Genomic DNA, 15,275 nt, shown 5'->3' with positions numbered 1-15,275 from the left:
GTCACCTAACTCCTAGGCTTGCACCAAGCTATTCCTGCTCTTACACTGTTGGGACCTGGCTCACATGTTCGGGAAAACTGAGATTCACTATCCTTCCCCTCATTTGCATAGGATTGCCTGCTAATGCATAGTTACATGTCTCACAATGAGCCTCCCCCCTTAGCAACCACTATTCACTGGCCATGTTGTCTTCTGCCTGCCAATGACTTGCATGGCAGAATACTGATTTTAGTTAGAATGTTTAATTTAGGTTCATTTTGTTATTTTCCCCCGATCCCATTTCTGCACCACTGCCCTACACTTAAACAGCTGAGATCGGCTAAAAAAAAAATAAAAGTTGATTTTTGTATTTTTTTTAATGTTTGCAATGCCAATGGCCTTATACTTGGCCATTGGCATGCTTACTACATGATATGCAGACTTTATTTGGAGCTGTCACAGCTCCGTTTTGGATTTTGCAGAAATGTACTCGGTTACTAATCAAGTACATTTCTACAGATAACACTAGTCCTGCATGGACGGTTGCAAGCTTCCTGGATTGCAAAATCACCTAATTTGCATAGATTTCTCCTGCAAATGGGGTGATTTGCATACAAGGGCTTCGTCTGTGCAGGAGTAGTGCAGGAGCTCTCGTGCACACCCCTGCAGGCTGTTCCTGGATCGCACAGCAGACATATCGCCTGCTTGAGCTCCTCCACCGTAATTGCACCCCGTGCAAGCTTTCAAAAATCCGGGGGTTAGTGTACGCTTAGTGTAGGCTTTATTGACTCCTGGAGCAAGAAAGAAATTAGAGGAAAGAAAAATACTTGCACAAGAAAAATTGTCAAAAGCTTCAAATGCAAATTTGTGTTCATAAATAGAACAGACTCATAAAAAAAAAAACATTATATAGACCAAGAAACCTTGGGCTATTTGGAAAAAGAACCAATTGAGGAAGTGCAAAAATATAAAGAACAAAATTGTGAGATTTTTGAAAGGTATAAGAAATAAATATGGACATGGGAAATAAGGCGAGATCTGATATGGTGCACCAAGAAAATGTTAGCCTGGGACAGGAATGTAATATAAAAGAACTTGAATAAGATGGACTGTATAAATATTTGGGAATTGATGAAAGATCAACAATAAAACATGAACAAATGCAAATAAAACATAGGAATGAATATTTTAGAAGACTAAAATTAATACTGGAAACAGCTCTGACATCTAGGAACAAAGTCCAAGCTATAAATTAATTTGCTCTTCCTGTTCTAATTTACAGTTTTAGAGTGACTGACTACAAAAGGTATTGGATCAGTTAGACAGAAGGCAAATGATTTATAAAAATCAGTGTATACCAAGACTATATATTCCTCATTCTGATGGAGGTATGGACTTCCTCAAAACTGATTACATGTATAGATCTGCAGTCGTAGGACTGCATACATATCTGCTGACCTCCCAAACCCAAACATTATGAAAGTTTTAAAACATGAGGAGAATAAGTCTATGATGGCTTTCCTGCTTGGTTTAGCAGAAGCATATCTGTGTCAAGCGGGAATGGACATTAAACCAGAAGTAGATAAAAATCAGGCAGCAACTGAATGTGCCAAAAAACAAAAAAAAGAATCTAAGGTGAATGATCAGATGAGAAGGCAAGAAATGTGGATAATGCATAAATATAGTTGCATATATAGGAATTTCTTGGAACAACCTCATGTAGATGAGGACAGAATGCAGGAATGGTTAAGGAGAGATGAATTTAAACCATAAGACAAAAGGTTAATACTGGCAGCCCAGGATAGTGGACTATGTACACAATGGTTTACAAAGTCCATTGAACATGTGGGAGAAACAGAAAAATGTAGGTTTTGTATAACAGAATTGAAAACAGTCACCCATCTTGTTGCTGGTTTTGATATACGAATGGAAGAAGGACTGTATACTGAACACATATTAATATGACAAGACTGCTGTATTGGGGATTGTGCAAACATTATAATATTGAGGTAGCTGAAAAACAATGGAAAAATGAGCTACAAAGCATTATAGAAAATGATGAAGTTTATTTCACATGGGATCACCCATTACCAACAGTTCAAAAAATAGATGAGAGAAAAACAGATATTGTAGTTCATGAAAAGAAAACAAAATTAGCATTGATCACTGAAATCGCCACACCCAGTGACTACAGTGTCTTGTGTACGGACAGACACAAAGTCATAAAATATCAGGTTTTACAGGCAGAAATGAGGGCAGTGTGGAAGAAGGATAGCCAGACAGTTCCAGTAGTAGGAGAAGTAATGGGTCTTATAAAAAATAATTTACAATCGTACTTAGATATGTCACCGATACATGTAACTCCATATGAATCGCAGAAGGAGTCAATTCTGGGCACATTGAGGGAGCTGCAAATAGCACTTCTGGATAACATCAAAGAATGAAATGATACTAATTTCATAAACTTTAATTAGACTTTGTCTTAGGAATGGAATCCATTCCCATCATGGCATTAGAAACTCAAAAGACTTGGAGAAATTAAAAAAGTGAGATAAAGGAAAAATAAATGAGTTTTTGCTCAGGATTATGTAGCTTTTCTGTATTATACCAGAATGTCTTTGAATTGTTGGAACAAATAGATTGTTCCTTAAGACAAAAATCATTTTTCCTAGTAAGAATTATTTTTTTTTATTTATTTGCCTGGCAAAGTTTAATGACACCAGTCTTTAGCATGGAATGTATTGATGCAGACAAGAGACAATCTTTTTGATACATCAAGACCTTGATTTGTAAAGCAATCCAGAACAGGTTTTCAAGTTAAAATTTCCTTTTTCTCGAGGAGATCATGATGGGGCAAAACATTTAAAAGCAATAAAACTGAATCATAAACATCACCACCAATAGGAAAAAGGTATTGCATGTTCCAGTAAAGACAGTGTAAAATACAACTATAGAATTTTGTTTAGCATTTCTCATTCTTCTAGATTAACAAAACATTTTCAGCCTTTGACCAATTGAAAGTATATAGATGAGTGGTCACTGATAGAATCATCAATAATACCACAACATGACGTGGTGTATTTGAGAGTATATGATCTAGAATGCTCAAGGCTCACAGGTTTTGATTACTGTTAGTATCAGGTTCCTTAATTGACTGGGACAACAACATTGCAAAGATGGTATGGATAGCTAAAATAACTGAATAATGGCAACATTTAGATCATCTGTGCAACTGATTTTTGGGTCTAGGGTGGCGTAAATAGATGGCCTACTGACAGGGAAGTTAATCAACTTTTAATTTGCAGCACAATGTTTTCTCAGTGTAGAGAATAATAAACCCATTTCATCATCAGCCCCCTTTTTCCCATTTTCTACATGGGGTCTGGGAATGGTATCGCCATCTCTTGCGATTCAATGCCACATGCCTGCCTTCTTTGACACTCATGCCTGACTGTCACAGATCTTCTTTCACACAATCCATCCATCTCTTTGCTGGACATTCTTGTTTCCTCTTACCTTCTTTCTGTCTGTCCCAAGCCTTCTTCACTAGATTGTCTTCTGCTTTTCTGCACGTGTCCAAACCACTGTAATCTGTCCTCTTTGATCTTTTCTGCAGTTGGAGCTACTTTGGCTTCTGCTGTTATGTCCTCATTTCTTCATCTGTCCCATAGAGTGCATCCTACCACCCTTCTCAGGCACTTAATTTCCATCACCTCTAGTTTCCCCATCTCCTCTGCCTTTACTGCCCAGGTTTCTGTACCACACAGTAGTACTGGTTGCACCACTGTCTTGTACACCTTACTTTTCAGCTTCTTTGGCATTCTTCTGTCATAGACTACACTTGAGACTGTATGTCATTTGGCAGCCCCCCCCCTCTGATTCTAGCTTTCACCTCTTCATTCAGACTTCCCTTCTCCTCAACCACCTTCCAAGATACCTGAAGCTATTTACCTGTTCCACTATCTGCCCTTCTATCTCAATTCTCAGCTTCTTCTGATTTCCCCAGTTTACCATTACCACTGTCTTGTCTGTGCTTAGTTTCATCCCATGTGCCTTCTGTTTTGCATTCCATTCCCTATCCTTTGCTGAAGTTCTTGCTCAGTCTATCTGCAATGCCACATCATCTGCATACAGCATCTTTGTTGATCTGTCCTCTCCAACCTGTTTGCTAATGTAGTTCATCACCAGTATGAACAGCAGTGGGCTCAGAGTTGAACTCTGGTGTACACCCACTCCCACTGGGAAACTCTCTGTGAGGCCGAACACTGTTCCTACTTGAGTTACTGGGTCCTTGTACATAGTCTGCACTAATTATACCAATGTTTCTGGAACTTTGAGCCACCACAGGACTGCCCAAATCGGCTTTCTTGGGACCTTGTCATACACTTTCTCCAAGTTCAGGAATGCCCAGTTGGACTCTTTCCTCATCTCTAGCTTCATCTCACCTATCTGTCTCACTGCAAACATTGGGTCAGTTATGTTGCATCCTGATCTGGATCCAAACTGCTACTCTGCCATCTTACATTCTACTACTCTGCGTATCCATTTATCAATCACCGTCCTAGAACTTTCATGGAATGTTATAGGAGTTTGATTCCTCTGTACTGCCCACAGTTATGGATGTCCCCTATGTACTTGTACACTGACATGAGTATGTTTATTCTCCAGTCATCAGGGATACATCTTTTTCTCCACATGGCTATGAGTACTCTCAGGCATCATTTCTCCCCTATTTCACCCAGCATATTTATCATATCTGCTGTGACCTCATCTGAGCCTGTTGCTTTCCCTGGCTTCATTTTCCTTAGTGCTGTTCTTATGTCTTCTAGGGTAGGCTCATCTTCACTCGTAGGCTATTTCTGGTGCAGTACAGCTTCTGTGGGGTTTTCTTCATTCAGAAGCTGCTAGAAATACTCCTGTTGTCCTGTGGACTGGTGATCAGGTTGTTGCTGGCATCCCTTATGAAGGGTGTCTGATTATCTTCTTTATCTTTCTGTCTTTGCCTTGCAACCTGATATAGTTTCTTTGTGTCACCTAATGAGTCACTTTCCAGAAGTTGGTAGAGTGCCTCTGATGCCATATTCCTTACTATTGCAATTCCTTTCTTACCTTCTTTATTAGCCAACCAGTATTCCTTCCTAGCCTGGTCAATCTTTTCTGTCTCCCACTTTTTCCTGCACTCCTTTCTTATGATGATTTCCTAGATTTCTGCATTCCACCACCAGCTTTCCTTATGTACCTTATTTCCATACCTGACTCAGTCACATATCTGTTCTGTAGTCCTCACACATGCTGTTTTGAGGCGCTGCCATTCTTCTTCAACTCCGCCTATTTCCTCTTCTTCTAGGGGTGCTAGAGCCCTGAGTAATTCCTTGAACTGTTATATTTTCTCTCCATTCAACCTCCAAGTCTTCAGCCTGGTTTATGTTCACCTTAGAGACTTCTCTGACCACTGCTTGCAGCTGATTGTGACAATCAGTGGTTTATGCTGTAGGCTGACTGTTTCACTGGGGATGACTTTGCAATCATTGATTCTTCCATAGTGCATTTTCCTTACTAGGAGGAAGTCTACATTTGTTGCATGTTGGCCACTCTTGTATGTGATCTTGTGACTGTCTCTCTTTCTGAACCATGTGTTGGATACTATCAAACCATTTGCTAGATAGAAGTCTGCAATGGTCTGTCATGCTTTATTCCTGTTGCCCCACCCATGTTGACCCAGGCAGTCCTTGTATCCTGTTCTGTCTGTCTCAATATGTGCATTCAAGTCACTCATTATCAACACCAATTCATGTTCTGCTTTATCTAGTAGGTCCTGCAAATGCTGTCTAAATCCACTCTTTTCCTCACTATCACAACCCTACTGTGGGGCATAGGCTGAGATTATGAATACTGCCCTATCATTACACTGGAATCTACAATGGACTCTGGTTGCCATGAGTCTGTCACTAATTCTGATAATATCCCTTACTGCCTTCTGAAGCCTCTCTCTCACCACAATTCCCACACTATTTCTAGCCTGTCTCTCTCCTGAGTAGTAGACTCTGGATCTCCAGCCAAGTGGCTTTGCTGCACTGTCCTTCCAACTTGTCTCTTGGATACATAGGATGTCCAGCCTCCTCCTCATCATCATGTTATCCATGTGCAACCTGTGTCCCATCAGTGAACCCACATTAAGTGTAGCAATTCTTAGTTCATGTTTGGCAGGTTGGTTGGTTTTACGTCCAACTTTCACTCAACAGAGCTATCCTAGGTAACCCAGGCTGGGCAACTAGACACCAGCTGGCCAGTTGCTGATGAGCCTGATAAATCCATAACAAATGAATTTGTCTGGTGGTAAACAAGTGATGCTGTCAATGGGCTGTATGACTTCCTTCCAAAGATATAACATCTGAGAAAAAATATTGTATTTAACTCAGACACGATCCAATGGGTTTTGATTCTGATTGTTCTAGTAATGATTGATATGGTAAAGTTTTAAAGCAGTATCATTCTGACAAATGCTGTTTGTTGGATCAGTGATACTATTAGGGAAAGTACTTGGATGTCTCTAGATGATAGGTCCAGACATATGAGATATAGCACATTCTCAATTTGTACTTTAAATATTTGATTTCAGTAACAGTTCTCTTTAAGGATAATATTTTTATGACATTACAAATTTATCTTTTTGTTTTTTTATCAAGAGAACATGCAGATCCTGATACATGTACACACACACACACAGACACACACACACACACACACACACACACACATATATATATATATATATATATATATATATATATATATATATATATATATATATGTATACATATATTATTTATTTCATTTGTTTACTGGGTATTGTCCAACTGGGCATGAGTCCCATTTTCAGTGGAGGCCTGGGAGAAAAGCTCCACATGTACAATAGTCACACTTGAACGTACACTTTGAATACTAATTATTTAACCAATGTGTAAAGCAAAAAATCGGTACAGCAGTTGACTAAATACAATAATGAAAAACTTTTAACAAAAAACTGATTGAGATTAACAGCATGATTTTGTGAGAAAACTGTGCCACAGATAGTCAAAGAGCAATGCAGTCAGTATAAGAGGTTAAAGACCAAAAGTAGTATATGTGTTTACATTTACTAACTGAACTAGAGTATGGAGCTAACAGAGCATCTCTGGATATGACTTGCTTAAATTACAGTAAGATATCTGACAACATATTACACAAAAGGCTTCTATGCAAGTTAGACTTGGGGTGCATAACACCTATGTATGTGTATGTATCTATATAGATAGATAGATATAGGTATAAATTTACAGATAAAGATATATAGCTAAAATAATATGTTCCACACTTACGATATTAAAGTTGTTGCTGATTACTGATGACTATTTGATTTGCATAACATGGAATGCATGCATGCACCCAAGGTGTTAAGATTAGAACAAAAGCTTGTACTAACTTGGTATGTTGCTATTAGTAAATTATATCTTTATTTTAATTAGACACACAAAGGGGCACATGCAGGATAGATATTCTAAACACATTATGTTACAGAGGGAAGGAGAGTTGCTGGAGACAGTCGGAGTTCTTAACTGTCTGTGAGTGTTTACCTTTGCATGGACACTTCTATTTATTTTCCAATAGAATTCTGAGGGCATGTGAGCTGTCAAAAAAGTGGAGTGGTGTTCAACTACTGACTGTATGTTGCTTGAAGCAGGAGAAAGATAAGATAGTAATGGAGATGTCCTCTTAGCTAGACAGAGCCATACTTTACAGGGAACTATGTGGACTTTTTAGAGGCAAAACAATCTATGGATAAAGGGATGCTGATCAGATAAGGCAGCAGATGGAGACAGACTTCCAAAGATTCTTTTTCTCCAACTTGTACTTTGTGGACTCTCATAGGGAGGTTAAATGTTTATCTTAGATCCCCGTCTACAGACATTCATCATGACAGCACATATTAAGCTTTTCTAGCATTCTTTATATACTTTCTCCCAACAGTTTCAAAGATCATGATTTGTATTCTTTTGAACTTCCTCTAGCCTATCTAAGTCTTTATGAAAATTAGTTTTCCAGAACTATTAATAATGTTTGAGCTGGAGTCTTTTCAAATTTCTGTATGGACTGACAATAAGTCTGTGTCTTCTCTGGTGTTGTCTCTTACTATACATTCAAGTATCTACCTGGTCACTTTCATTGTTTTGTCATATGACTTGCTTACCATCAGATTATCTGCTGTAATACCCCCAATCCTTTTCTACTGCTATTATGTATGCCTTTCATTGGTTGTTGCATCCCAGCTTTATCACTTTGGTTCATGTTTGTACTGAACTTAAGCTATAATGCTTAAAACATTTCTTCAGTCCTGAAATGTCTCGTCTCATTTTTTCTTCACTTTCTTGGGTATCAGCTCAGTTGCATACATTTAGGTAATCAACAAAAATGAAGACTTTTCCTTCCAGATGACATTCTGTTATTTCACGTAAACACTGAAAAAGACAAGTTCCAGTACTTACCTCAGAACTGATCACTGGTAATCTTACTTTAAGTGAACTTGATTAAATATTATCCTCTGTGTACACTTATCCAGTTGTGTTGGCCATCCTATTATGCACTCCAAGTCTGACTTGCATAGAAGCCTTTTGTGTAATATGTTGTCAGATATCTTACTGTAATTTAAGTAAGTCATATCCACAGATCCCGTTATCTGATTAGACGAACACGTTTCTTAAATTTATTTTCATGGCCGCGTTGATTGTGAATCAGCTCTGTACTGCACCTGGTACCCTGTTGGATTACTGTTAGTCTAAAATTGCTTCTCCTCTATTTGGTCTCTGAAAGAAGGGAAGTATTCATTTATAAGCTCTTTCATCACTGCTATCTGCTCAGCATTTGCTTTATTTGCGACACTATACAGCTATTTGCATTTCCTTATGCAATTATAAAATAGTTTACTTCCCTCTCTTACACAGTTGGCTATATTTCTTACCTTTCTAGACCTTTTAGTTGCATTTATTTGTGTATTGATTTATTTTCTTACATTTTATTGACCTAGTTACTGTCATTAGGCATATGGTTTGTACTCACAGGTGGTATTTTTACTTTGTAATGGTAATTTGGCCAGGACACCACTGGGATTTCTTCTTTTCTGAATGTATTCTCTGCTTCCTTATGTCTTACTTGATAGTATTGTTTCTTCATCTTTCTAGGTTTCATTGTTTCTCATTTTTTTAACATTGTCCATGATAGCATATAGGTCAGAAGCAAATATGCAGAATGGAAATGGTTCATTTTCTGGAATTATGCATCTCTTCATGGTTTATTTAAATGTTATTTAAATGTTTACAGCATTTGTGATTTGGTAGTAGCATGCACTATAAAAACATCAAATGCCTGCTGAATATTTACCATGTTAGCATATTGTATTGTAGATAGCAGACTGATGATTAAACTGCATGGTTAACCCCTGGTAATATTTGCCATTCCATATGTATTTATTTATTGACATTTGATTACCAGGAAACTCCAACTGGGTAGGTGCCTGTTTCTCAGAGAAGGCCTGGGAAGAAAAGCTCAAAAGTTTTATGAACACTAATTTTAAGAGTCTTTAAAAATAATACACAAAAACTACAGTTTAAATAATTTTAACAGATTATACATAATATGAAGTCATTGGTTAAGAACAGATACAAGTTATATGACAATGATTTAAGAGTTAGATAAATTTTAACCAGTTTATAGAGAACTTTATGGTAAGTTAGTATAATACAAACTGGAATTGCAATATGAAGTGAGAAAAAAACAGGTTTATTTTATATTTAGAGCAATAGCTAGAGGAGAGAAATTCAGAGAAATAAGGAATCAAGTAAAGAAAGGAGAGTAAGTAAATATGAAGTATGAATAGGTATTTGTTCACATTTAGGGACATAATTATCCTGGGGTTAAAAAAGAACAGAAAATCCACACAAAGAAAGCTGAGAACAAAACTTTATAAAACGCAAAGCTTTCGGGTATAACCCTTTCTCAATACTGAATACTGAAAGGGTTATACCCGAAAGCTTTGCGTTTTATAAAGTTTTGTTCTCAGCTTTCTTTGTGTGGATTTTTTGGATCATTTGCAGTTCGATTTTTCTTAAAAAAGAACAGAGCCAGCTTTTGGCTAGAAAGTCTTTCAGAATGTTTTTAAGGATGGGAGGGAGGGCATTGACTTGGTGGCTAGAGATGAGGAGATCCAGGCCTTAGCAGCATGGTATGACTACAACGACCAGCAGATTTGATAAGTCTGTGGACAGGCAGGAGTTTTTGATCATTAGATCATAATGACTGACTGGGAATATAGTTGTGTAGAATGTTATTTAGTGCTGAACAAGCAGATGGATTCTGGATAATTTTATATGTGGTTAGAACCTGTGTATATGTCAGTTGATGGGGTAGTTATAACCAATTTAGGCTTTTTAGTGCTATACAGTGATGGGTTCTGAAACAGGTATTTGCTGCAAATTAGCAACTTTGTATAGCATTGTTCAAGTTTTGATTTTTGTGATGACTGAAGATTAGCAAGGATGGGAGCACCATAAAGAAATGTGGGGAGCAGATAATTAGTGATGAGTATAACTGTAGTTGTGTCGGTGAAAATGTTTTTGGGTTTATAAAGCACCACTCTTTTTTGATGTTTTTCTTATGCAATTTTGAATATGCAGGTTGAATTTAAGATCATCATCCACTATCATCTCTAATAGTTTGCTATGAGAAGTGACTTCAATGGTTGTATTATCAAGAGGGGACTTTAAATTTTGTTTTTTTCATGAGAGAGAGATTTGGGGGAAAAGTAGTGTTTTTTTTTTCTTTTTTTTCTTTCTTTTTATTTTTAGGATTGAGCATGAGTTGTGACTTACAAACCCATGTTTCAGTTGCTGTAAAAGCTTCCCAGGTAACCCTTTTGACTTGTGCTATGTTATCAGATGTGCAAATGAGTGTGGAGTCATCTTTGTACTGTATTAGGCAGGCCTGTTGTATGGATGTGTGGAGGATGTTGGTGAGAATGTTAGAGGAGGGAGCCAAAAATAGAGCCTTGTGGCCTTTTCTGCAAGTCTATGGAACGTATCATCATGGAACTTATAAACAATGACATTGGTAATCTCCAAACTCTGGACCCCAACCAGTTTGGGTTTGTAGAAGGCAGATCATGTCTCCTAAACCTGATAGACATCTTTGAAGTGGTCACCAAAGCTGTAGATGAGGGTAAGGTGGTTCACACAGCTTATCTAGATCTCACCAAGGCTTTAAACACCATCCCCCACTCTGGAATTATAGATAAACTCACTAAACTAGGTATAAATCCCTGTGTCACAAGATGGGTTGCTATCTGGCTCACTGACAGAACCCATAATGTGAAAGTAGCAGACTCCAAATCTGACTTCAGACCAGTGACAAGTCGAGTACCACAGGGTTCAGTCCTGGGACCTCTCCTGTTTGATATCTACTTCTCTGAAGTACAGGTTAACACAGAAGGTCTTTGGCTAATGAATTTCACAGATGACTGCAAACTAGGAGCCATAATTGAAACTCCTAACGATTTGGACATCCTACAAAAGGGCCTCACTGAGACAGATGCCTGGTGCCAAATCCATGGCCTCAAGCTCAATGCCAAAAAATGCATTGTCATCCCTTTTGGTAAAAACTCTGTACCCATAAAATACCACATAGGCAGTAGTCTACTTAACACTGAAAGTGTGATACCAGACCTTGGGACACAGGTGGACAGCAGTCTCTCCTTTGATAATCACATCGCCACAGTAGTCAGGAAATCCTTCTCCGTGGCACCCCTCATCACAAAAGGTTTCTCATCCAGGAAAAAAGAGGTCATTGTTCCCCTCTACTCCTCACTCATTAGACCCATTATAGAATACAGTACCTCTTTTGGTATATACCTCACAAGACATCTACAACAACTGGAAAGTCCGCAGAAATACCTCACAAAGAGGATTACCGGCCTCAGACAGATGACCTATGCAGACTGTCTCAAAAAACTCCAGCTTTACTCTTTCACATATTGCCTACTCAGAGGCAGTCTCTGCCAGACATACAAAGCTATTTCAAACCAAGAGCTGTTGGACATACTCCACTTAAAGAAATCCCAATCCCTCTGATCTACACGCTCTAAGGACCTAAACTTTGTCACTACAATAAACAGAAGATGCTGGAGAGATAGATTCCTGTCCCAAAGACTTCCCATACTCTGGAACAAACTACCTTTCTATATCAAACAAAGCTCTTCATTAGCACTCTTAAAGAAAAATCTTGATGATTGGATGGGAGATAGGAAATTCACCCCAGGGATCACTTCTGTGGCTCTGCTTGACAGGGGCACAAAAAAATAATTTTCTTGGGTGGCGAAAGCCAGGGTACCTTTTTGACTAGGCTTATATAGGCCCTAGGGCCAATAGCCTAGTACCTACCTATGAACCTATGAACCTATGGTACACCAGTGGTGACTGGGAGGTCTGAAGAGAGAGAGTGTTGGGCCATTTTAGTAGTTTGGAGAAGGGAGATAAAATTGCTACAGGCCCAAAATTAGTAATGGCTGTTGAATTTCCTCTTGTGCAAAGGGATAATTTGTGACTTTTTCCAGAGAGGGAATATGGGATTCCTGGACTGTCCTATGGATTGAGATAGGGTAGGTAATTCTACCAGCTGCTAGTTTAAGGTACTCACTTAGAAGGTCATCGGCTGAAGTACAGCATGGTTTGAGTTTGTTTGTGTAGTTTTATATAGGATGTGGGCACAGGTTTGAAGGTGAAAGTGGATGTGGTGATATGTGGCTGTTGGCAGGATTAGGAGTAGATGTTGGGGAATCCTTGGTTTGAGATCTGATACTATCTATGAAATAAGAGTTGACTTGCATTGCGGCTTCAACTGATGAGTTATTGGGAGAGGGATTAGGGTTGAATTTATGGCTGGGATGAAATACCTCTTTAAAGGTTGTGTTAATGTTATTCTGAAAGATATTATAGTATAGATTTTTGTCTTCATTAATTTTCTTTGTAGTACAATTGTGAAGCATTCTGAAATGTTCACGATATTGTGGTATTTCATATATTTCCCATTCTTTCCATGCTTTTTCTCTATCCTGCATTAGCATTCTACTCATTTTAGACAGCCAAATTACATTGTTTGTTTTTTTATTTTCTTCCCTCTAGGAAATTCAAAGCTATTTAGGATATTCAGGAAGTTGTAAGGAATTAATTTACAGCATTAGCTAAGGGGTGGATTTTTAGGAAGTTCCACTTTAGATGAGAGAGTAGTAATGAACATTTCTGCGTTAAATTTGGAAAGATTGTGTGTTGTTTTATAAAAGTGTTGTTAAGTGGATGTGTGAGATAGTTATATAGATTAAGAGATGATCACTGAGCAGTCAGACATTGTAGCTGAGGTGCTGTATTTGCTAGGGTCTGATGCTAGGATCCAGTCTAATAGAAAATTTGATGTCTTGATATAATATGTGATGCTATTAATTAGTTGTTTGAAATCATATGAGTTCATGATAGATGTAGGGGAGTTAGAATTTATGTCTAAACAAGTGACATTCACATCACCTAGTAACATTTTTTCTTGTGGAATTGTTGTGGATATCCAATGTAGGATATCTTCCAGTATAGATGTATTGTTGCCAGGAGGGATATAAAAGAAAGTAATCCATATTTGTTTATAATTGTTTAATTTCAGGAAAGTTATAAGAAACTCTGCTGAACTAAATTTTGGTATTGGTTTATTATGAGGGGAAATGTGGTAGTTGCTGGGAAATATTAAAGCAATACCACCTTTTCTGTTTATACAGTCAGTACAGATGATATTATGGCCAGGAGGTGTAAACTCAAAATCAAGTTTTAGTTACAGCAAGAATATCAGGCTTATGTTGGGTAATCTAGTCATGCAGTTCAGCAATTTTATTTCTTATTCTTCTAAAATTTATGGTAGCAAAATTTGAACACTGGAGTTGTGGGTTGACCATTTTAAGGTTAGAGTAGTGTGTGGAAGAGAATTGTCTTGATGTTCCTTGTGATAGGGTGGGCCATGATTAGGGTGAATTTCTCCTCCTAGAAGGATTTTAATATATTGGGGAACTATTCACGCTTGTTTTTGGAGAACATTTTTCCAATTAAATTTGTCTTGGTTTGAGTTGAAATGGAGTTAATCAGTCTATATTTGGAGTAAATGTGAGGGGCATCATTAAATGGTTTGGTGTGATGTGTGAAGAGTGAAGGGAGGAAGGATGAATAGGTGGTTGGGACAGAGTTGCAGAGATGTTGAAAGCTATTATAGAGTCGTGGTAGGATGAAAGATGGCCCAGTATCAGGCGGAGAAGAATAGAGTATAAGCTGAGGGGTACTATGATTAGAATAGGATCTGCATGTTATACGTGGCAGGTAGTGGGGAAGTAGGGATCAAGAAGGAAAAAGAAGTCATAGGGAAGAAGGATATTTAGTGATGGTAGAGTCTGAAACCTGATAGGGAGTAAGTAGGAAAGAAGTATTTTCTATGAAAGAAGAGAGTTAGGTTGCCCTAGTATCTTCTCTGGAAAATAAGGAATAGAGAGGTTTAAAAGGCTAGATTATGAGAATATAGTTAAAACAGGAAGATGTGAGGGTTTATTTGGAAAAAGTAGACGATACAATGTAGAATAGATAGGTGTCGTTAGGGAGGGCTGTGACTATGACTGAATATAGTGCACAGCAGTATGGAAGGGAGGAAGGGAGTTGTGAATAGTGCTAAATGATTAAATGGAAGCTCAAATTTAGATAAAAAGAAACAGGCGTGTTTATATGATAGTAGTAAGCTGTTTGGGAGGGTTAGTGAATATGAGTCACATGTAAAATGTGTAAGTAAGAGGTCGAATAGTACAGTAAGAGGCAGTGGGTGGGAACTGAAGGTAGGCTAGCAGGTTTCCACCCTCAGGTCAAATTATGACAGAGATTAATGAGTTTATAGCCAATACAAAACAATTAACAGAGAGGTACAAAGTAGAATAGGTTTCCTTTCACTTCCTGAATGCAAAAACTTCTCAGTCGGGAAGACTAAGTAACTGGTATATACAGTGTAGTCTACTGGTCATGAGGAAGGACAGTGTCCAAATCGTAACTGGTCCTTAGAATGCAATATCTATACTTTCAGAGGGATGGGATATGTTAAAGCCAATTTCCAGCAAAGACTGATGCATATTTCACTAGTTAGTCAATACACGTTTGTTTCTGCTGGCAGGCAGACAAGTATTTGTCTAGTTAAAGTTAATA

The 15,275-nt window shown here is 38.0% G+C and overlaps 1 protein-coding gene across 1 annotated transcript in view; it reads right to left on the bottom strand.

Annotated features, from left to right (window-relative positions):
* Positions 1 to 15,275, bottom strand: part of NTRK1 (neurotrophic receptor tyrosine kinase 1) — a 921,476-nt gene that overhangs the window by 508,440 nt on the left and 397,761 nt on the right. The gene's annotated exons all lie outside the window — the stretch shown is intronic.

Source organism: Protopterus annectens, chromosome 8.part0 (assembly GCF_019279795.1).
Source record: "Protopterus annectens isolate FY-2018-M chromosome 8.part0, PAN1.0, whole genome shotgun sequence".
Classification (NCBI taxonomy): Eukaryota; Metazoa; Chordata; order Ceratodontiformes; family Protopteridae; genus Protopterus; species Protopterus annectens.
Note: the sequence above shows the minus strand (reverse complement) of the source record. Positions and strands in the feature narration are given on the sequence as shown.